The sequence below is a fragment of the Phascolarctos cinereus genome, unplaced genomic scaffold (assembly GCF_003287225.1).
Source record: "Phascolarctos cinereus isolate Bilbo 61053 unplaced genomic scaffold, phaCin_HiC Scaffold_4;HRSCAF=312, whole genome shotgun sequence".
In the NCBI taxonomy this organism is placed as follows: domain Eukaryota; kingdom Metazoa; phylum Chordata; class Mammalia; order Diprotodontia; family Phascolarctidae; genus Phascolarctos; species Phascolarctos cinereus.
In genome coordinates this window covers 619,808,193-619,833,522 of record NW_027555847.1, presented here as the reverse complement: position 1 = coordinate 619,833,522, position 25,330 = coordinate 619,808,193, and positions in this window count along the sequence as shown.

The following is a 25,330-nucleotide window of genomic DNA, read 5'->3' as shown; positions in this document are numbered from 1 at the left end:
TCATACCCAACACAGTGCTTGACCCAAAGTAAGTACTTCATACATACATGTCGATTGGTTGATTGTTATTCCTGGCCACCTGTCAATTTTTATTATTTTATCATAATAAGTCTAATACACATATAGATTTCCAAATATTGAACCAAGCTTACACTCTTGGTACAAATTCAGCCTAGTCCTAGATGCTGGGGCAACAAAGACAAAAATGAAAGAGTCCTATGCTCAAGGAGCTCTTCTAAGTGAGGAGACAACCATGACCTTGATTCTCAGACTAATTAATCAGCATTTAAATAAAGTGTAATGGATATTAGCTGCTAGCAATATTTTCCATTTGCTGAATAAACTTATGAAGATATATATAGATATAGATATAGATATAGATATAGATATAGATATAGATATAGATATAGATATAGATATAGATATAGATATAGATATAGATATAGATATAGATATAGATATAGATATAGATATAGATATATTTCAACACATTCATTGCTAGTGTGGAGTGAATAGAATTTTGCTCCAGGGCACCAATATGAAAAGAGGTATGCAATTCATTCCCATGGCGACCATCATCCCATACCTCACTGTGAAGATTTCCCATGGCCCATGCCATTGTATGATACAACCTCCCTGAGGTCACCATACCTAAGGTTCCATTGCTCTAGTACCTCTCTCCCAGAACCTGCTTTCACCCTCACCCCTGCCCTGCATTCCCTACAGGGGTAAGGGCAGAATTTTCTCCGTGACTGACCTCCTCCCTTTATTCCAGGTCCAAGAATTCCTGGTTGCAACTCTCAATTTTAGATCTAATGATGATTATGAGGGACTCCTCCCAACCAAGGGCACTTTTTCCATGATCTATTTATTTTTCCACCATCCTTCTGTTTATGTATTTTTAAATGACTAATGAGGACAACCTGGGACCAACAAGTCCCGCTATAATTAAGACAGATGTTTTTAGTATATGTGCGTGAAGTTAGGGATTTGGAAACAAAGATTTGTCATCCTGCTTGCAGTTTTTATTGGAGAAACTGAAACATGATGACAATGAGCATGGGAGAGGTTCAGTGTCATTAAACTAAAAAATCTGAGCCACAGTCTTGTAAACCTCTGAAATAATTACTGACAATCATGAGAGTAACCTATAGTCACAGTTTCTTTTGTTTAAAGCCTAGATACACACTGCAAACCGTTTCTGCAGAAAGCCTTTAGAAGCAGTGTTGAGTCAGTATGAACAGATAAAAAAACATACCCTTTTGGCAAATTAAAGCCAATTTCTAAATCCAAATGCTTTAGGACAGCTTAAAATAGAAACATGATATTTCGTAGTTGTTTACATAGATAATTTTTCATGAAATTCCTTCCCTATTTCCATTTTCTTTGCAAAAAATGATATCATTGAGAAAGTAAGCTTCTAGAGGGCTGACACCCAGTAAAAAAAAATGGTCATACTCTGTCTACATAGCACTGTGAGTGACCAGTGATTCTGATGCTAGTGACAATGGTCAAAGGGTGAATGAATGAGTAATTGATGAATTTCATGAGAGATAAAACTCCCCTAGAAAACTGAGTGCATCAATTATCCTAATACTAGATTGTTGCTTTCTAATTCTTTGCTTTTAAAATTAATTTTTATTTTTGTTATTCTGTTATTTTCTTATTCTTGACAAACACCAAGAAACACAGATATTTCCATATACAAAGAGCAGAAAGAGAATTGTATAAGACACTCTGAATCTCTGTTTGCTTCCCCTTTGGCTATATTTATTCCCTCAATTTCTTTTTTTTCTTATTTCTTATTTATTAAACCTTCTGGCTTTACCCATGATCTTTTTGAAATGTCTCCTGTTTTCTTTGCTGGATCCTCCTCCAGTTCACATGTTTTAACCCTCAGGGTTCTCTCCTGGTGCCTTTTCTCTTCTCCCTCTATACTACTTCACTTGATGACTTCATCAGCTCCCATGGATTCAATTTCTGTCTTTATGCTGACGATTCTAAAATCTATCTTTCCTGCCCCCAGTGCCTCTGATGACCTCCAATCTCTTATCTCTAACTGCCTTTCAGACATCTCAAACTAGAAGTCCAGTAGACATCTTAAACTCAATATCCCCCAAATGGAACTCATTACCTTTCCCTCTAAACCTTCCCCTCCTCTTATCTTCCCTGTTACTGTGAAAGGCAACACTGTCCTCCTAGTTCCTCAAGCTCAAAACCTAGCAGTCATCCTGGATTCCTCCCTATCTCTCACTCCCCCCATATCTAAGCCATTGCCAAGGTCTGTCAATTTTACCTTTGCAACTTATTTTGAATATGCCCCTTTCTCTCCTCTGACACTGCTACCACTCTGGCACAGACCCTCATTACCTCACACCTGAGTTATTGCCACAGCCTGCTGGTGGATTTGACTGTTTTAAGGTTCTATCTAATCTATTTTCCATTCAGCCACTAAAATTATTTTCCTAAAGCAGAGATCTGATCATGTCACACACATACCCAACCTAATAAACTCCAGTGGCTCTCTATTGCTTCCAGAAGCAAGTACAAAACGTTCTGTGTGTCATTCATAGTTCTTCATAACCGAAACGCTCCTGCCTTTCTAGTCTTCTCATATCTTACTCCCCAACACGTTCTCTTCATGCTCATGACACTGGCTTCCTGGCTGATCCATGAACAAGACTCTCCACCTCAAGGTCTAGGCATTCTCTGGCTGTCTCCCACATGTGGAGTGTTCTCCCTCTGCCATGCTGACCACCGACCTTCCTGGCTTCCTTTAAGTCCCAACTAAAATCCTACCTTCTACAAAAAGTCTTCCCTGACCCCTCTTGATTCCAGTCTTTCCTCTGTTATGATTATTTCCTATGTATTCTGTCTATAGCTTAATTTGTGTGTGTACACATTTTAGCCTGTTGTTTGATCCTATTTGTTTACTTCAATTGACGCCAATTCTGTGTGCATCTTTCTGTTGGAAGTGTGCTTTTTATAAACAACATATTATTGAATTCTGGTATCTAATCCATTCTGCTATCTTCTTCTCTTTAACGGGTGAGTTCATCCCATTTATATTCACAGTTATGATTGCTAACCATATTTCCCTCCATCCTAACCTCTTCAGGGGTGGGGAACCTGCAGCCTCGAGGCCACATGTAACCCTCTAGGTCCTCAAGTTTGGCTCTTTGACTGAATCCAAACTTCACAGAACAAATTCCCTCAATAAAAGGATTTGTTCTGTAAAACTTGGACTCAATCAAAAGGCCACACCCAAGGACCTAAAGAGCCACATGTGGCCTGGAGGCCACAGCTTCTCCATCCCTGTTACTTTTCATTCTTTTTTGTTTCTGTTCCCTCTTTAGAGTCTATTTTGCTTCTAAAACTATTACCTCCCTTAATCTACCATCCTTTTATTTCTATCCCCAACCTTTCCCTTAACTTCTTTCCCTTTTATTTCTCTGTTAGGTAAGTTAAATTTCTATACCCAACTAGGTGTGTACATACATTCTTCCCACCTTAATCAGTTCAGATGAGGGTGAAATTCCTGTGTCTCCCATTCCCCTAAAATCCCCCCTATTTTATGAACTCTTCCTTGCAAACTCCATTTATGTAAGACAATTTTCCCCATTCTTCCTCTTCCTTCCTTCTTGTCCCAGTTCATGTGTTTTCCCCACCTTGATATTCTTCTTTTGAGATTGTGCAAATATAATAGACTCACACCTAGTTCTCTGTCTCTAATACCTCAAATGATGATAAAGTTCTAAGGAGTTGCATGTATTCGTTTAAGAATATAAAATTTTTAACCTTATATAGTACCTTGTAATTTCTTGTTCATGTTTCCCTTTTCCTATTTTAAAAACAATTTCTATGTTATTGTAATTAATTGTTCTTCAAATATTTGTAGAGTTCACTTGTAAATTCATCTGATCCTGAATTTTTTTTCTTGAGCTATTCATTAATGGCTTGTTCAATTTATTTATCTGAAATTAGGTTATTTATTTTTTTCTTATTGTTAAAATGGGAGTTTTATACTTTCACAAATATTCATCTTTTTTTTAAGCTATCAGGTTTTTTTGGCTCCCACCAGGACCTGACTATCCCTAGTTCAGGATTCAACTGCCTTCCTAAATACAACAACTAACAAACCTTTCCAAGGCAGCAGAAAACACTCTAGCTTTCTGGCAATGACTCTTCTGTAGCTGTGCTGTTGGAGGCTCTCTTGGTGATATTTGGGTTTTGCCAGCTCCCAAGGCCAGAACTGCACCACCCCACCCCACCCTAGCCCCTGTGGCTGTAAGGAATCTCTGACTATGTCCAGAGTGAGGGGGTAGATTTATGGGCAGGTCAAGCCTAGAGAAAGACCTCTGTGATTACTACTACAATTTCTTCTTCTCTTTCTCTCTCTGTGCCTTGAAATCACTGACCCCTCCTCCACAACAAGCTACCATATACCCCTAATCTCCATGATCCAGACTGTTCAGCTCTTTCTTCTTGGCATCAGCTTTATGGACAAGGTTCACGGTTTGTCAAGTGGGGCATGGAGAGAGTGCTTATTGTGCATATCTCAGAGTGTACTGGGGAAGATTTTATTTTCTTTTTTCAGAATCTGGGAAACAAATATGTTTGTATAGTAACAAATGGAGAGTGAGATATTGAAGATTAAGGAGAGGAAAAGAGGGATTGGGAATTAATGATTGACTTAATCTAGTGCAGAAGTTCTTAACCTTATTTTATGTCATGAAAAAAAATACAGAAAGTGAAAAATAGTGTGCTTCGATCTGCTTTCAGACTCCATCAGTTATTTCTCCGGAGGTGGATAGGATTTTTCATCATGAGTCCTTCAGAATTGTCTTGGATCATTGTATCGCTAAGAATAGCTGAGTCATTCACAATTGATCCTTGTACAGTACTGCTGTTTCTGTGTACAGTGTTCTCCTAGTTCTGCTCACTTTACTTTGTATCAGTTCACATGAGTCTTTCCAGATTTTTCTGAAATCAGCCTGATCATCATTTCTTACAGCATAGTAATAGAGTGGTGTTTTAAAATACATAAATTCACAAACCCCAACTTAAGAAATCCCAGTCTGATTGTTACCTAGGTACTTAGTAGTCTATGTGGTCAGTTTCCCTTTTCATTTTCTCATTGTGACAGATGCCCTTTTCTTATGGCCATAAGGTGATAAAATGATGCAATTACAGCTATACAGATAGTTAGATGAGAGAGAGAGACTTCCCTTGGGTATCCCATGTTCTATCCTCATGTGGCTGCTACCAATAGGCAGCCCTGGGAAAGGGCATGGTAGCCCAGAATCACAAAATTTCAGAGGTGGAAGGGACTTCAAAGATCAGCTAGCCCTAAGCAAAGCTGACCAAGAAACCCCTCTCTAATATACACAAATGGTTATCCAGTTCTTTCTGAAAACCTTAACTGAAGGGGGAGCTAGCTACTCTCTGAGCTAGGGCATTCATTCCACTTTGGAACAACCCGAATCAGGAGTATCCTTGAGCCAGCTCCAAACAGTGGATATTGATACCTTGGGAATCAGCAAATGCTACAAATCATATCTTATTTATTGTTTTGTAAATTGTCTAGATTTAAGAAGGTAATGGAGAAAATGTTAATGATGAGGATTAAAATGAAAAGTGTGTCAGAGAGTACTCCCCCCCCAAACTCAAGTGATTGTTAAACATTTACCAGAATCCCCTGGACCTACTGTGAGAAAAAAAAGATTTTCCTTATATCAAACCTAAATTATCTCTCTGCCATTCCTACCCAATGCTCCTAGGTGCATCCTCTGAGGCCAAGCAGACTAATGCTAAGTCCTCTACCACATCGTGGCCCTTCAACTATTTGAAGGCAATTATCATGATCCCCCCTAAGTCATTTCCTTTTCGGGCCCAGCATCCACAGTGGTTTCAGTCAAGGTCATGATTTTAAAGCCCCTTGGTGTCCTGACTGCCCCTCAACCCAGGCTCTGGATGGAATCAAAAGGGGGCAGGGGAAAGGGAAAAGTATGGTTCCTGATATACCGGGATTACCCAGGGGGAAAAAAAAAAAACAGAAAAAAAGAGCAGTAGTCTCTGCTCTTACCAAGTCAAGTCAACAAGCATTTATTAAGCACCCACTTTGGGCCATGCACTGTGTTAAGCACAACTACTAACTTTTCTTTGTCATCTGTGAGGGGGATGAGGAGAAGGAAGAAAGAGGTGATTAGAAGGAAAGAGTATCTTAGAAAACGAGAATAGACCTCATTACCTGGAGCCTCCAACAGATATTTCTTTCAAGTGAAACTGGAAGAGCTTTACAAAGGATGTAGGGTTTTAACTGATCATGAAGGATGGGTAGGATTTACATGGGTAGAGGGAAAGTTTTTCCAGGCTGGGAAAGCAAGGTGGAGATGTCCCAGATGGTCTGTGGCTTCTGAAAAGATATCGTCCCACCCCACCCTCTTTCCTCTCTGGACTAGAAGATCTGGAGGTTGCAACAGTGGCTGTATTATTTAATTAAAGGTCCCTGTTAATGATCCTTTCCATCTTGGAGTCCACTACAGAAGCAGTGAAGTGCCAGGATCACTCTGACTCCCATGTTGCTGTTTTTAAATACCAACTCAGAAACAAAGCAAAACAAACAAACAAAAAATCCGCTTAAGATAAGAGGCAAACACCACAACTGCATGTGAAAAAATGAAGGCCGAATTGCATGTTAATTTACAGTGGGGCCAGAATATTGGTCTGGGAATGCTAAAACATCTAACACCATTTTTTTAATCTTCTCAAGGACTCCCCCATTCCATAGGGGAAAGGCGCCATCTACAGGACAACCTGTAATATGACTGTGCAATAGAATTCTCTCATCAGACAACTCTGCATAATAGTAGAAAAGGTATAATAATGGCATGAAGGGACCTTAGAAATCAACTGCAATAGTACTCTTATTTAGTAGATGAAGAAAATGATGGAAAGAGAGGTTAAATGACTTGCCCAAAGTCACATAGCTGTTTCCTACTGATTTATTAGTTCTGATGACAGGGACAATGGGAATACAGAAGAGAAAACCTCCTGCCCTTCCTTTGATGAATTGTACAACCACCACAGTGGTCTGCCTCCACAACGTATTCTCAAGATTGGGATTTTAGTTGCTGAATGGCTTTTTATTTTTATATAAAGGCCCAAGAACGGGAACTGATTCCCTCAGCCAGTCACAACTGGTCCCTTCTTGACTGAATTAGAAAGTGGTTTCAACTTGATAAAGCAATCACATCTTGTTTATACATTAAAAACCTTATCACCATGATTAGATTATTTTGTAATATTATGGGAAAATTCCTTAATACCTATTTTATACTTTGCTATTATATTCTGGATTCACTAATTGATTACAATAATTGAGATGGGGTGACAGGACCTCCTCCATTACACTAATAATGACTAAAATGTTATATGCTGTTTAAAGTTTACAAAGCATTTTGTACTGTGAACTCGAAAGAGTCCTCACAACAACACAATGAGGTAGGTAGCACAGTGGACAGATCACTGGGCCTAGAATCAGGAAAACCTAAGTACAAATTCCACCTCAAACACTTACCAGCCTTGTGACGCTTCTGTTTGCCTCAGTTTCCTCAACTGTAAAATTGGAATAATAATGGCACCTACCTCCCACAGGTGTTGTGAGTATAAGATGAGATACTATTTGTAAAGTACCTAGGCCGACACATAGTAGGTGTTACAAAACTATGTGTTACGTAAATGTTATTATTCTCCCAACTTTACAGATGAGAAAACTGAGGCACAAAGCAGTTAAAGGACGTGCCCAAAGTAAGTGGCAGAGCATGGACAAGAACTCAGATCCCATGTTCTTCCTGTTATGCCAAATTACCTGATTAGACTGAACCTGAACTCCTAGAAAGAAAAACACACAAAACAGCTTCAGAGTTTGCCTTTAGACACAAGGTATCTATGTAGTTTATAAGGGTCTTGAAAGCAAAAGAATCCTAGAGCATTCAATGAAGCAACTGTCCATTCTTCAAATACCATTATGGGGAAATGGGGAAGGCATGAACTTTTAACATTCCAGATACATCCCAAACCAGCTTCTAAATTAAATTGTAAGTTCCTGAGGAACTACAGTTAGAAATAAAGTTCTAAGGTTCTTGAGGGAACAGGAGATGTGACTATATCTAGAGACAACAAAACATCCATCGTGAAAAGTGAAAACTTCTGACAATTAACTGGTGACTGTAATGTGAAGAAAACATTAGTTTTTAGACTGACACGATACAATTGGCCAGAGTTTGGGTTCTGTCTAGAATGACTATGTATCTAGTTTGCTTTATGTCTATTCTAATAACTGTGCCAGACACAGATCCTACACAGAGAAGACTCATGAGTACATGTGTTGCTGATAATAATCCCCTAGGAGTTTTGATGCTTGAGCATAATGGGGAAACCAGGAGGCTAGCCAAAGGAGGCTATCTTATCCATAGATTGAATAGGTAGACACCTACTTATTTTATAGTCTTACCCAAAACGTCCCCCCTCCCTACAACCCATTCCTAAAATTGTTAGCAAGAGATAACCCTAGTTATTCTACAATTGGAGATAACATTTAAAATGCAAAAAGTCTTTAAACTAATTTTAAGTTACAAATAACTTATAGTGGATACTTTCTTGTACGAAAGATTTGGTTGGGAGGGGAAAAGAGAAATATGTGAAGGGGATGGGGAAAGGGCACAGAAATGTGAGTCTGAGAGGATAGTGTAGAACAAGCCAAAACCAGAAGAGAAAGACTGGAAAAGGTGGGAGTTGAAAATATACGCTAACCACAGAAAACCATGCCTGGGTAGGGAGAAGGGATGACCATGCCATTGTCTGTGAGCAGGGGTGGCAAAGCTTTATAAAAGCAACTAGGTGGCTCAGTGCACCTGGAGTCAAGAAGACCTGAGTTCAAATTCAGCCTCTGACACTAGCTGTGAGGCCTCATATAAGTCACTTTGTCTGCCTCAGTTTCCTCATCTGTAAAGTGGGGATAATAAATACCACCCATCTCTACAATGTACCTGACAAGGGGTCATCCAGCCTTTGATGAAGACCTCTGATGAAGTGGAACCCCACTAGTTCTCAAGGTAGCCCATTCCACTTCTGGACAACACTGACCACTAGAAAATAGTCAAACCTTAATTTGCCACTTATACTTATTATTCCTACTTCTCCCTCTGGGCAAACAGAACAAGTTTAATACTTCCGTATTACAACACACTGAATACTTGATATCATACCTTGTTATTCAGTCATGTTCAACTCTTCGTGACCCTATTTGGAGTTTCCTTGACAAAGATACTGGAGTAGTTTGCTATTTCCTTCTCTAGTTCATTTTACAAATGAGAAACTGAGGCAAACAGCCTTGCACAAGGTCACACAGCTAGTAAGTGTCTGAGGCCGGATTGAAATGACAAAGATAAGTCTTCCTGACTTCAGGTCCAGTGCTCTATCTGCTATGCCATCTATCATATCTTACCCGGTCCTTAATTCAAGTTAAGCCTTTTCAGTTCCCTCAACCAATTTACATTTAAAATGGACTTAAGGCCCTTTCCCCCTTCTGGACATTATCAATGGCCTTCTTAAAGGACTTTACATGGTTTTTGTGGGGGAAAGTACTTTGTAAACTTATCAGTGCTATATAAATGTAAGTTATTATTACTTCAACCAAGACTGATAAAGGAAAATATATAAAAAGCCATCTATAAGAAACAAAGGTTGAAGTGAGGTATCATCCTTGATGAGGACATAATTATAATAATAATAATAAAGGCCAAAGACCCCAATGTAGCTGGATTACTAGTTGCATCTTTAATATCAATGATAATAGATACCTTTGGAATTTGATATTTGAATGCCACAGGGGCATAACTATGTGGAAATGAGCTCAAGAATCACTCTGATACCATCTTGGAGACTCAATTGTAGCTTAGGCCAACAGGGGGAATCCTTATTGGCAAAGAGCAATTCTTCCAAATTGAGCCAATTCACTGGAAGGATGTTACACCCTACTGGCCAGTGACCCTGAAATCCCCAGCCAGTTCAACTGGAAGGCCATGGATTTCTGGGGGATTTTCCAATCTTCCAGGGAATGCTGCCAGGGTTTTGACTTACTGGAACTAAGTGGATGCATGTCAGTGATTCTGTAAGCATAGTTCTGTTTCTTTTCTAAACATCTTTCCCACAATAAGAATTACAACTCACATTTATATAGCGTTTTAAGGTCCACAAGGCGCTTTTCTCACAACAACTCTTTAAGGTGGAGTGCTGTTCAGTAGCTTCAGTCATGTCCGGCTCTTCATGACCCCATTTGGGGTTTGCTAGGCAAAGATACTGGAATGGTGTGCCATTTTCTCCTCCAGCTCATTTTCCAATTGAGGAAACTGAGGCAAGTAGGGTGGGGTGACTTGCCCAGCTAGTCAGTGTCTGAGATTGTATTTGAACTCAGAAAGATGAGTCTTCCTGACTGCAGGTCTGCCCCTCTGTCCACTACACCACTTAGATGCCCTTGAGGTAGGTACATCAGTCTTATCACCTCCATTTTGTAGATGAAGGAAAACAGATTCAGAGTTAGGAGAAGAACAATCCAACAAAGTAAACTGCAAAGTTTGGTTGTAATAAGTCAATCAATAAAATGAAAGCTGTGTAGGGAAGAAACTGAGACCAGAAAAGGGATGAAGGCCCGGGAGAAGAGGGAGTAACTATAATATCCACTGTGGATAAAGAACTGCTTTAGGAAGGAAGCAGGGGAGAAAGAACATTAACTCTGCCTCCAGAGGACCTTGATTCACTTCTCACCTCTGGCACTCACTATGTGTGTGACCTTGGACAAGATGTTAAATTGTGCCATGCCACCAATGTCCTCATTTGTAGAATGATGTGGCTAAACTATGTGGCTTCTGAGGTCCCTTAAAGCTCTATAACTATAATGCTAATCTTAGCTATATGAGATATATACATATTTCAGAATTGTGAATCATTAAGGGAGGACAGTTATGGGGAAAAGATCTGTGTTGGGGTATCTTAAGCATGAGGTCATATACCACATCCATCTTGGAGACTCATCCCAAAATGACAAAGAGTGAGGCATACCCAGCATATAACCATGTGCCTAATGTGCTTCATAGACACTCAGCTCCAGCCTGTAAGTCCCCTGAAGCAAAGTCCCTTTCTTCTCCAAAAACCTAGGGATATGCTGAGGCTATGTGATCTGCAGCACCCTAGGTGCCAAGAGGTTCTCACTATCTTCTCAATGCCCATAAAAAAACAAGAGCTGCATATTCATTGTTCTTAAGGTCTTTTACCTCTTGCGTTCTTTCTTTTCAACCCAGGCTCTATTCATTAGCATCTCCGCCCATTTGGAACTAGAGATTCCAAATCTAGCATAAAAAAAATTGTTAGCAGTCCTGAAAACCTATTTGGTGGAGGAGGGGAATTTAAATTACTGACTAAAATTAATTCTAGAGGCAACCTATAGACAACTCATTTGGCCTCTTCTTATATACAAAGGAGTAGCCATGACAGTTAGAGGATGTCTGGATATGTTATATGGGCCTAGTATGGGAAGATGGACCTAAGGAAAGGATTTTCAGGCAAGAGGAGACTTCAGGGTCACATTAACCCAAGGATTCCATGGGAAAAAAAGGAAGATGTAAGGAAGACATAGATAATTGATTTTGTGGACAGATGGAAAAAGGTCCAAGGAGTACACCTGTAGGCACTGACAAAAGTACTGTAATCAGCAGGAGGAAAACATAGAAATGTGTGTGTAAATGGAGCTCTTACTGTAGATTATCAGTATGTGGCTAATTAGAAGCTATGTCATGATTGTTATTAACCTATCTGGATATTCAACTGAAGCATAGAATGATAATGGACATAGGGTAGCTATAAAACTTAAGAGGAGGGTATAAACCTCACTTGGGAGTCCTTCTCCATGGAAAATAATGAATAAGAGTGAGACTGGAGCAAGAAGTCTACACATTCTCTATCCCAAGTGTTGACTGAGGAGGATCTAAGCTTGGAAATTATGAAGAACAATGTGGCAGTGAGAGATGTTAATATAGCAGCAAAAAGAATTTTAAGAAAGCAATAGAAAAGATCAGTGAAAGAATCTTACTTTTTGGACAGCAGCAGGGAAGGTCCTATACTCTTTGGCTCTTTTCCTCAGCCCTCTCCCTGTGCCTCTTTTTCTATCTCTGTTTCTCTAGATCTCTCTCTTTTTCTCTTGATATCTCTCTGCTTTTGCCTCTATGTCTCTGTCTCTCTATCTCTCCTCCTGTCTCTTCCTGTCTCTGTCTCTCTGTCTCTGTCTCCCCCTATCTCTGTCTTCCATCTCTCTGTCTCTCTCTGTCTCTGTCTTTCTCTGTCTCTGTTTTGTCTCTCCTCTCTCTCTGTCTCTTTGTTCCTATTTGTTCATCCCTTACTCTCTCTCCCCCATCTCAATCTCTCTCCCTTACCCTCTCCCTTTCTGTCTCTGTATTTCTATCTCTGTGTCTCTTCCTGCTTAGCATCCTTCTTTCTCTCCCTATTTCTGTTTTCCTTTTTCTCTGTCTCTTTATCTATCTCTGTGTATCTGTATCTCTGCCTCTTTCCCTCTCCCTGTCTCTGTCTGTCTCTCTCTGTTTCTACCTCTTCCCCCATCTCTGTTTCTCTCCCTTCCTCTTTGACGGCCCTTCCCCCATTTCAGCCTTTCTGTCTGTCCATCTGTCTCTCATGCATGCACAAACAGGCGCACTTTCTCTTTCTCCCTCCTCACTTTGATTAAGAACTAGCGAGTCTACATGCTTTTCTGCCAGAGTAGGCCCAGTTGAGCCTAGGGCATGCATTTTAACTTGATCATATTTATAAGAAGTCTGGCGTGTCTGTATCTTTAGGGGATACTGTTAGGAAGTGTACCTTCAATTTATAGTTACAATTCTTTAAAGAATTTATATATTTGTACCAAGCTAGAATTTTTCCTCAAAGTCCACATTGATTAAAAGTCCACATTAAACATACTTCAGCCTCCCTCAAGAAAAATTGGTCTTTGCCATTCAATAAGGTTTGGCTTGCCTCCCTAAAGATCACAAGAATTAAGATTGTTCAGTTATGCCCCCAAATCTCTCTCCAGAGCCGGATTGTTAACCCCATGGAACATGGAGCACGTGATTTCAAAATATACGTTTAGACCAGGACAGGCCTGAAGTAATCTAATCCAACATTTTACTGATGAGAAAATGAGGCCCAGAGGCACAAAGTGACCAAGGTGACACACATGAAAAGTGAGATCTGGAATTAAAACAGAATTAAAACTGACTGTAAATCTAACACTCTTTGGTTTACTTCACTGATTATCAGTTTTATCATAATAAAATTAGGGAATTGGCTTATATTCTCTCTCTTACTCAAACATCTTATTAATCTACAGATAATAATATTGCCATATTATTATATATTTATATGCAGCAATACAATACTTACATTATTATAAATTTTATAAACATATTAATTATACTATAATTATGTTATATATTATATATTAGAATTATATGTCATGTGTTATTTACACTGTAAACTTATAAATATACATTTATATTATAAATTAATAATATTAAATAGCTAGCATTTATGTAGCGCTTTAATGTTGGTGAAGCATTTAAAATATTATTTTATTTGGTCCTCACAACAACTCTGGGAGGTACATACTATTCATCCACACCTCACAGATGAGGAAACTGAGACAAATGGAGATTAAGTGACTTGCCCAGGGTCACATAGCTAGTAAGTATCTGAGGTCACACTTGAACTCAGGTCTTCCTGGTTCCTGGTCCAGTACTCTATCAACTGAGATACCCAGCTGCCTTGAAGATAGATACTTTTAGAAATAGGGACACACCTAATATTTCATCTGATCCTCACAACAGCCCTTTGAGGTAGGAAAGCTATTACTACCCCCATTTTACATAGAAAGAAACCAAGATAAAGCAACAGGTTACACAACTTACTCAAAGTCAGTGAGCAACAGGTCAGTAGCAGAGCTAGACCCTTCACCTTCTGCTTTGGTGATCCAACTCTGACATAGTTTAAATGTGTTCTATTAAGCACCTAGAATACAGTGGATATTCAATAAATGGCACTTTTTTATTATTGTGACTGGTTTGGTGAACGGTTTTGGTTTTGGTTTTTTGGTCCGAGACAGTGATTTTTTTGGTACACTCCTTAGTGTTCATCCATCCATCTCTCACAGGTAATTTTAGTCTTACAGACATGCCTTGGGCACTGAGGTCATCTGCCTAGGGTCAGTCAGTATCAGAGGAAGAACTGATCCCAAGGACAGTCTTCTCTCCACTAAGCCATTGTTCCTCTTAGTTTGAGCAGTATTGATATTAATAATCAGGACCTACTCTTTTAAAAAAGGCTCCATTTTTCTTTCATGTTGGCATGATTCCAAATGGTCCTTATGGTACAGCCCAAACTAACATAATTATACCCAAGGAGAGGAAGAAACATTTAAGAAGCCCATAACCTACAGCAAAAAAGGGCCCCTGCTGGCTCATTTGATCCTGTAAGCAATTTGGGCTTGGGCTTGGGTTTGGGTTTTCTGCCATCTGAAACCTTTCAGACTTCAGAAGCTTTGAATCAGCAGTGCTCTAACCTGCCATCGATCTGGCAGGAATGCCAAAAAAGAAATCAGACCATGACTCTGGATCCCATCCAGGGGCTTGCCGTGAGGTCAAGGCCATGCACGGTGTCTGTGTGCTGTTGAGGAAAGGAAGAAAAACAAAGCCAGTCCAACTCCACAGGCTCTCAATGCCTTCTTGAGCCAATTTAAACTCTCAGTCTTCAAGGTCAGTCTCCCTCTTAGTTCTGGTCAAACCTTTTCATTCATGGTTCCAAGTGCTTTTCCCTTCATTAATATTCAGTCCAGTCTACAACAGAATCATAAAATCTCAGAAACAGAAGCAGCCTCAGAGGTCATCAGTTCTGACCCATACCTAAATAAAGATGTACCCAAGAGGTCATCCAGCTTCCACTAGAAAATCTCCAGTGAGAAGGGTCATTGCCCCCTGTCTATTTGGTTTCCTTCTCCCATGCTGGAAACAGTTTGCATCACACATCATAAAGCCAAAAATGTATTTTCTTCCAAGACTGTCATCTCCTATCTTGTATTATTGAATCTACCCAGAAACACTTCACCCTGGTTGCCTCAGTTTCCTTATCAGTATAATGAGCTGGAGAAAGAAATGGCAAACCACTCCAGAATCTTTGCCAAGAAAACCCTAAATGGAGTCATGAAGAGTTGGGCACAACTGAACAACAAGAATAGCAAATGGCTGAATGGTAGTTGCTTCAAGCAAGTTCCCTTCACCCGTGAGACAACTTTTTTCTTCACATAGGTAAGTAGCACAGTAGATAGGATTTTGGACTTATAATCAAGAACACTTGAGTCTAAATCCATCCTCAAACACTTACTAGCTGTGTGACCCTGGGTGACTTCTGCCTGCCTCAGTTTTCTCAACCGTAAAATGTTGATCATAATGGCATCTACCACATGGGTTTGTTGTGAAGATCAAATGCGGCATTTTAAAGTGCTTAGTACAATGGCTGGTATGTATTAAGCACTTAATAAAGCTCCCCGCCTTCCTTCTGAGTTCTTCCTCTACCTTCCATTACACATTCACAGTTCCTCTCATAAAATATCCTTTCAAAAAGGTCATGCAGGAAAATATACTATATCATCTTACCTCCAAAAAAAGTATTTCAATGTACTGCCTTAATGGGTTAGGACTGCTTTTGATATTACTGTTATATGAAATACATGGAGAGTTATTGATTAGAAAAAAAAACACAATGTGTTAAGTACAATTTTAAAGCGTACACCATTTGTATTTTGCTAAGACACATATGCTGTATAATAAAATAAAACTTCTAAAGAAAAAGTCAAATACTGCCTAAGCTAGGGGTAAGACAGGGTGAGACAGAGAGGAAAGAAACCACTCCTTAAAAAGGAAATATTGCTTAATTTGTCAAAGAAATCTCCCAGACCTCCTTCTACTAGTTCTACTACTTCCACTCATAGCCTGTGTTAGAATCTTCTTTTTCCTCTTTTATCTCTCTTCCCCAAAGCTAACTTAGGCGAATGACCATGGGACCACAGGATCCAATTCTGGCAATGACCTACTGGATAGGGCCTGTTTTTATGCGAAAGCATGAGATTGGGCTCCTTCCACCAATAAAATTTATCTTTCTTTGATATATTTTCTTTTTTAAAGACAATTGCTTTGATGTATCATGGGCAGTGACTGCAGATTGGTATCTAACTGACTACTTTATGAGTTAAGAGGTATTCCCAGGTTTCTGGGTGATGGTTGACCTAAGAAAAGTGTGACATTTCTACCTTTCCCAATTAACTGGACCCTCTATGCAGTGGGAAATCTCTGACAAGAGGGCCTTATTTACTGTGAATCTAGCATAAGCTGGGTTTAAATGAATTTGGCACTGAAGCTATGGAGTTATTTCTCATTAATTTCATTTTCATGGACCACTTCCAAGGCCCAGGATCCTTCGTTGGTTAGTCAAGTGGCAGTGACAGAGAGCAGGGAACCATATGGCAAGAAGGCTAAGTTGGAGGAGAATTGGTCAAGAAACATTTATTAAGTTCCCATTATATTCCAGACACTGTGACAAGCACTAGAGTTGCAACAGGAGGCAAAATACAGTCCCTGCCTTCAAGGAGCTTACAATCTAATGGGGACAAGGGGAGAACTACGTGCAAGCAAATATGTGAAAATAAGATATATATAGGATGAATAGGAAATAATTAACAGAGGGAAGGCACTGGAATTGAGGAGTTGAGAAAGATGTCTTGTAAAAGATGGGATTTTAACTAGAACTTAAAAGGAGCCAGGGAAGACAGTAGGTAGAGTTGAGGAGGTAGAACATTCCAGGCATGGGAGACAGACAGAGAAAATGCCCAAAGCTGAGAGATGGAGTGTCTTGTTCACGGAACAGGCAGACGGCCGCTGTCACTGATAGCACAGTATAAACGAGGGAAGTAAGGTATAAGAAGACTGGAAAGGCAGGAGGGGGCTGGGTTATGAAAGGCTTTGAACCTCAGTCAGAGCATTTTGTTTCTGATGCTGGAGGTAATAGGGAACCACTGGAGTTTGTTAAGTAGGGAGGTAACACGGTTGGACCTGCTATTAACCACTACGTGGTGCTGGAAGACTCCTGCTGGCCTAACATCCTCTGGCCTCAGTTTATAAACAATGAGGATTTTCTCAGACCAGAGACTATGGTAGTCCTCTTGGCTACTCATGGAGGAAGGCTCCAGCCATGAGGATTTGTACTTTTGTGTTAGGATGGCTCCCACTGAGGCAATACAGCAAGAAGATCTGGGCTGTTTGAGGAAGAGCTAGAGAAGGCTTAGTCCCCGCTTCATGTTCACTCCATAGCTCTATCTTAGAGAATCGCCGAAGTTTCTGTCATGTACACAAATCCTGCAGCTGCCCTCCTGCTATGAACACCCAATATAATCACACTACTCTTGGAGAATATTTAGAGATGGAAGATGCGGGCTAAACCAGGGAAGAGCCTGATTTCTTCCACCACAATGTGAGAACCACAGAAGAATAGACAGATGTTTCAGGCTTCGCTCTGGGGAGTAAAGACTTAAGTTTGCCATACATTTGGCTGCTCTACATTACTATTGCTAATATAACTACGCTTTTAGTCATTAAACTTTTGTTTTTACTTTAGATTAGAACATAAAGTATAAATGATTTGTAACCATCTAGACCCAAACAGCAAGACTAAATTTCCAGTGGGACAGGGCTGGAGGTCCCCTATTTCCCATAAATAATCTCTAAACTCAGGAGTAACAAGATAAAAATGGAAGCCACTGGGAAACATTTTCCCGAGATCCTGAAGCAACATTCATCACTCTTATGCTGGTATGTCAAGGCTTTCATTTCAATTTTTGGCCTTGACCATAGGTATTTGACTTTACTCAAGCTTTGACAGCCTCCCATTAATGTCTGGATCTGGCACGATCCTAGATTTCCTGACAGGTAGTCTCGACTGTTCCCTGGCTGACCCCACCCTCCTTTTCAGTACTTCTCAGTTCAGTGTTTCCCATGATTCCTTTTACCTCCCTCCTAGATTACATCCATGCACTGTCATCTGACTTAGACACACTAGAACCCCAAGCCCTCCCCAGGCTTAAGTGAACTCTCCTGGTGTTTGTCACTGTAAGAGAGCTACTCCTTTCCCCAGAGTGCATTGCCCCTAGCACAGACAAGCAAGTCTTAGAATAATTTATCAGCTGCATGGTTACTAGCACAGCCTGTATCCAGGTTATTATCCCTGATTTCTTCCCCATTTCCTACCCCCAGCCCCTTTATCACAATCTGTTTCCAGCTACCAGATGATTCCTACCTCCTCATCATTCCCCATACACACAAACTAAAGTCTCACAGGTTCTCTACAAGTTTATTGAGTTGGGCAACTCATAAATATAAACTTACACCCTCTTCAAGTGCTACAAAGGGCTTCTTTCCATGTATGTATGAATCCAGTGATCTGAAACCTAGTAGCTCCTAGCCCATGATAATAATGATCATGATCATGATCATGCTGATAAAAGCAATCACTATTAATATTTATACAGAAATTTAAGGTTTGCCAAATACTGTATTTATGTCATCCTGCTTGATCTTCACAACAACCTTGTAATGTAGGTATCATTATTATCCCCATTTTATGCATGAGGAAACTGAGGCTAAGAGAGTTTAAGTGAAGTGCCTTTGGGTCTCATAGCCAGGAAGTATCTGAGGCTGGATTTGAACTCATGTCTTCCTGACTTTAAGTCTGGTGCTCTTACCCACGATAACACCTAGTTCCCTTGTACAGCTTACACAGAGAAGCAGAAAAGAATCCCAAAACTTGTGAATCAAAGAGGCTCAAGCTCTGATAGAGTTCCTCAAAGACTAAAAGGTAGATCTGGCATAAAAGGACTTCTAATAAGGAGCACAATTTGAGTGCTTTGAGTTTTCTCCCCTTGTTGTTTGTTGACAATTAACTGATATAGTGCCTCTTAAAGAGTGACTTTAACCTGCATTCTCTCATTTTAGAGACTCACAGGATCTCAGAGTGGCAAGGAAGAGCAGAGGGCTTCTAGTCCAACCCTTACCAGAACAAGACTCCCCTTCTGACATATTTGCATCCTGCCTTACTTGAAGACTTTCAGTAAGGGGAATCCATTATCTCCTAAGACAATCCAATCTACTTCTGGTTAATTCTAATTATTAGGAAGCTTTTCCTTTCATTGAGCCTAAACTTGCCTCTGGGCACTCACTACTCACTACTCACTACTCACTACTCCTACTTTATGAGAAGCCTACTACTATCTTCCATGTGACAGCCTTTCCAGAATATGAAGATTACTATGCCTTCACTCCAGCCCTTTAAGACTCACTCTCTTTTACTCCACACTTCCAAAAAATTGACAAATCTTACTATTTCTACCTCTAAAATCCCTTTCCTTTCTAACCCCCTCTCTGTACTCAAGTAGATGTCATCTTAGTTCATGCCCTCATCACCTCTCACCTAGATAATTGTAAAGTCTCCTACTTGGTCTCTCTGCCTCAAATCTCAGCCCTCTCCAGATCATCCTATACAAACCACTATCAAAGTGATTTTCCTAAGGATATTTCACTCCTCTACTTAACTCCAATGGCTTCCTATTGCCTCTAGAATCAAATATAAACTTCTCTGTTTAGCTCTTAAAACTCTTCATAATCAGACTCATACCCGTCAGTCTAGTCTTGTCCTTCTTTTAGGGCCCAGTCAATCTTGCCTTTTCTTTTCCTCACACATACACAAAGCTCCATCTACCATTCCCATACTGTTGCACTAGCCATTCTCCATGGTTGGGATGCACTCTCTCCTCTGCCTCATAGAATCAGCTCAAGCATCATTTTCTATGAGAAACCTTTCCTGATCCCTGCAACTGCTAGCACCCTCTCTCTCTCAAACTACCATGCATTTAAATGCTTCATATTCATTTGTGTTTAGTGTATTTGTTCTCTCTTATTTATTCTGTATGAACTTAGATATGTAAGCTCTTTGAAAGTATGGATTGCTTTCTGTATTATATTTGTATCCCCAGCACCTTGTATGGTGCCTGGCACATTGCAGGCACTAAATAAATGCCTGTTGATTGATTATCAGAGAAGATTAAAAAGCTTGAATGACTATAAATGAGGAAGCAAAAAGGCAGAGAGTGAGAAACAATGGACCATGAGTAATCTATAATCTAGATAGGCGATCTCCAAAATGGTACCAGGAAGATCTTGACCACAAGGCATGTGTGATCAGCCAATCATAGAGTAGAAAAATAGGTCCCATACCACCCTCCCTTAGATAGCTAATTTTGAGTTCTATCTCTAACAAGACCTACTCTTATCCTCAACACTCTCTACTCGGTCCTCACTCTACTGTGCAAGCTCCCAACCCCAACATTTCCCCAGCATCTGTGGGGTTGGGAAAGTCACAGACATACTTAACCCTATCACAAGCTGCAACAGCCCAGTAAGTAAGCACCTTTGAGAAAATCTGTCTCCCTTCACCCCAAGTGTGTGACCTTTTCCTCCCAAGGTCACACACATGGGGTGAAGGGACAGATTCTCTCATGGATGAGACAGGATCCCCTGGAGGATGGAATCTGACCTATGACACTGAACTAGTAAGAGCCCTGTCTCTCTACTTATCCTTCTGGGTGGAACAAAGTCAGAGGCACAAGCTGAGTAGGCATGAAGAGGTTAGGATCTCCAATGCATAATTCATTACTTTTTCTTTCCCTTTACACCCACCTCTCTCCAAAACTTCTTGTTACTGTCAAAGGTACCACTAGTCACCCAAGGCTCACAACTTCAGTGGTTTTCTCAATTCCTCACTCCACACAACCAATCAGTTAACAGATCCTACTATTTCTCCCTTCACTTTTGTCTTAACCATGCCCTTCTCTCATCACAAAGCCATCACACTCATTCAGTGCTTCGTCATCTTTCATCTATTGCAATAGCCATCCATTGGCCTTCTGCTCCAAGCAATCTCCACTCCAATTTATCCAATTACACAGCTACCACAGTGATTTTCCTAAAGCAAAGTTATGATATTTTCATATTTTCTTATAAGGGAAAATTTCACATGTATACAGATAAGTAAAAACAAGAAAATTTGAAGACAGAAAGATAAATACCATCTGGTTGGCAGGATGTGGATCTTATAGAAGGAAGGTTCCATGACAAAGCAAAGCCTTGAAGATAAAGCTTCTGGGAAGAGGACATGATGACGAAGTACATTCCAGGAATGGGGCACAGGTTGTACAAATGCACAGAGGAGGGAATCCCTAATTGGGAAAAAAAATAGCTAATAAGACCACTAGCATTTAAAGTTTGAGAAGCACTTACATATATGACCTCATTTGGTCTTCACAACATCCCTGGGTCAGTAAGTGCTGTTATTATCCATATTTTAGAGATTAGGAAATTGAGGCAAATGGAGATTAAATGGCTTGCCCAGAATCACATAGTTGATAAGTGTCTGAGGCAGGATTTTGAATCCATCTTCCTGATTCCAAGTCCAATATTCAATTATACCATGCCACCTAGCTGCCTCCTCTAATTGTATAAAGGGGAGTGATAAGATATGAGAATGCAGAAAAAATTTTGGGACCTGAGGTCAGTTTTCCCCACTCTCTGTTAATAAATGATTACTCCTCAAATTACTATACCTTGTATTTGTTTTTCTGCATGTATGTTGTATCACACCACCAAATAATAGATGCTCCTTAAAACAGAGAGCCTCTATTTTTTTTTTTGGTTTTGTGTCACTGATTATTTACATGTTGTGCCCCCTTTTATAATTAATAAATCTGCTTGATGATGCGACTTTACATCAATGCTCTCGGTTCTTCCCTCTGGGACCAAGCAGAAAAGGTCTCATCCCTTTTCCATATGAAAGTTCTTCATATACTTGAAGACAGCTACCATGTGCCCAAGTTCTCTTTTCTCCAAGCTAAACACTCCCAGTTGCCTCAAATAATCTTAGTATGACGTGATCTCCTGTCCTCCCACCATCCCAATTGTCTTCCTCTGCACATGCTCCAATTTGCAAATATCCTTTCTAAAATGTTCCACATAGCACTAAAATTAATACTCCAGATATAGTCTGACCAGGGTAAGAAGTAGGAGCAAACTGCTTCAGTTGCTTCGAATTGAAGAGAGATACTCTGATGTGCTATGATGAGAAGAGACGAACTATTCGTGGCATGCAAGAAGACCTGAGCTAAGAGTCCTGAGGCTGAACTCTGTCACTAATTAGGCATATGATCTATGGAGGAAGCCCTAGATTCAGAGATGGAGGACTTTGGTCTGCATCCTGGCACTGCTACTTGCTACCCATGTTAACCTTAGGGAAGTGATTTAATTTATCTGGTCTCTATATTGTAATTTGTAAAATGAGGGAGTTGGACTAGGTCTCTGAGGTGCCTTCTATCAATAGATCTATGAACCTTGCCAGATCTTATTTTCATCCACTTTAAATTAAGATGCTTAAGCTATATTATCCCCAAAGTCCTTCCAACTTCTATGAGTTATCATAGACTCCCTGAATCTATGAAACTCAAACAAATGCTGCTCCATTGATCTTAAGCCTCCGTCTTTTCGTGTGTAAAATACTTAATTTAGGATCCAAAGACATCCTATGAGGTACGTTTCTAACTGAGGGCAGGAATAAATATTCACAACTTTCAGACAGAATAAAAAGAGTGTTGGCTTACAAGTAGAGTATAAAGAATTCATACCAAATTTGGGACAAACCACATGAAGCAAAAGAAAATGCTTATACATATCTGAGTATGAATATAAGCACTTTCTTAACACAGTACCTTACACACACACACACACACACAACATATCTTTATAACATATATGTCTATGTTATATATGAATATATATTCTGTATTGTATATTACATATGATTTTATATATGTATATTTATAAAATTAGAACTAACAGAACAGATAAGTAAATATTTTTATTATGTCATAGTAGCTAGGTGACACAGGGGATACAGAACTAGATCTGGAGTCTAGAAGACCTGACTTCAAATCTGGCTTCAGACACTTACACACAGCTATTGGCCTCAGTTTTCTCATCTGTAAAATGGCACACCTACCTCACAGGATTAAATAATATAATATTTGTAAAGCATTTTTTAAACCTTAAAATGCTAATACAATTGCTAGCTATTATTAGCCATTACCGTAAAAGAGCTATTCAAATGTAAAGCAGTAAAACTATGGTAAAGTTAAAAACAGTCCAAATGTTTTGCTAGGTCTCATCAAACAACACAAAAAGAGAAAGGGTTGTATTAAGTTTTCCTATACGGTTGGAGATAAAGCCAATCATTAAGATTTCCTGTATCTGTCCCTTCAAATCACTGGGGATGCTGTCAAATGTCTTCTCTGCCAAAAGACGGGAAAAGCTTTTTCTTCCAGCTGCAAGAAGTAGAATCCATCCCAGGGCTTTCCTCCTTGAGCTACTTGCAGAGATGAAAAGTATATTATGAATAAAGAAAGAAATACATTCGCAGATTGCACTGCTTTCATAGTCATCTGTCTGTTGCACTCTATGACAATTTTGATTAATGACTTATTCTTGACTGGTTAAAGAGTTGCAGCCCCATCCAACTTCTCCATCTCTATCCACTGTTGAATGTCATTTTAAGCTCTCTACTCATGTCGTGAGTCTGACAAATTTGGGAAGCAATCTCACTATCAATTAACTTGCTCCATATCATTATTTCTATGGGAGCAGAAGTCTGTAGAAGTCTATATAATGGTGTCTGAGCATTGATATAACAAAGATGAAATGTAGCAACAATGATAGAATACAGCTGGCAGAATTTCAGCTACAACTGGAAAAGGGGAAAGGGGAAATTCAGGACAAAATACAGTGAGCTGGTCTGACAGCTGTGCGCCCTATGTACACCAGTCTAGAGGTGTACATAGAGGTTTCTGAGGAAAATCACTAGACAAGGCCCTAACCTCCCCCAAAATATCCCTAATTTTGGCACCCATGGTCTGCCAACTGTCTCCATGTTACCCTGTCTGAAATGCTTAATGTGAAACTCACAGAGCTAGAAGAAATCCTACATACAACAATCTCTATTCTCTTATTTCTGTGATTTTCCTTAATCCACTATACATTCTTTAAGACCAGGTACTGCTTTGGGTTTGTCTTTATATTTCCCAGTGTCTAGCATAGAGCCTTGATGGTAGGAAGCACTTACTAAGTTTATACATTTATTAAATAAACTCTGTCTTTATTTGTTAACTTTCATGTTGACTTTTCCAATTTTTTTTTCCAAGACTGGACACTGGGTGTCTTCAGTTTCACGGTTGGCAGTTTTTACCCTGTTCTAGAGTGAAAAGCTTGACCTTTAGTTGGCTATCTTAGAACAACAAAGAGACATTTTCTTTCAGTCGTGACACTTCTTACTTATTCAAGCCTCATGCAATCTGCCTTTTTCCACAGGTCAATAATACATTCAGATACATGCTATATCACATTCATATACAAAGGCAAAGAAACTCAGCTTTCTTAATGATAAAATGAGGGCATTAGAATAACTGTTGCTTAGGGTCTCTTCTGACTCTAAAGCTCTTCAATTCTATACATCATGGAGAAAACAGACACAGAAAAGGAGCATTTTGAGCTAGCATTGGTTTTGCCAGCCACGGTCAGACATACTGAAACTTGATTCTAGCATGATGATGTCATTTTGGTCCTCTTCAAGAACGAAGGGTAATAACCAACCAACCATCATGGAGAACCTTATAACTCATGTCTCGAGCCAACCATAAGTCTAATGGTAAATTGAAATCCTGGTACTCCTTTGACCCAGATCTTATTAGCATTGTCCATTATTATTCATGAACATCACAACTAGCTGGAACAGTGGATAAAGTGACTTGAATTCAAGAAGACATGAGATCAAATCCTGTCTCAGACATTTACTGTATGGCCCTGAGCAAATCACTTAAAGTCTCTGAGCCTCAGTTTCCTCACCTGTAAAATGAAGGGTCTAAACTAGATGGTCACTAAGATCCCTTCTAGTTCTAAATATCGGGTTTTATGGCCCTACTAATACTATCATTTATTATAGACATAAAGTGTTCTTGGGGAATGGAGGAGGGGTAGATAAGAGAAAGATAGATTAATTGAATGAAGAAAAAGGCACGTCTAGAACTGAA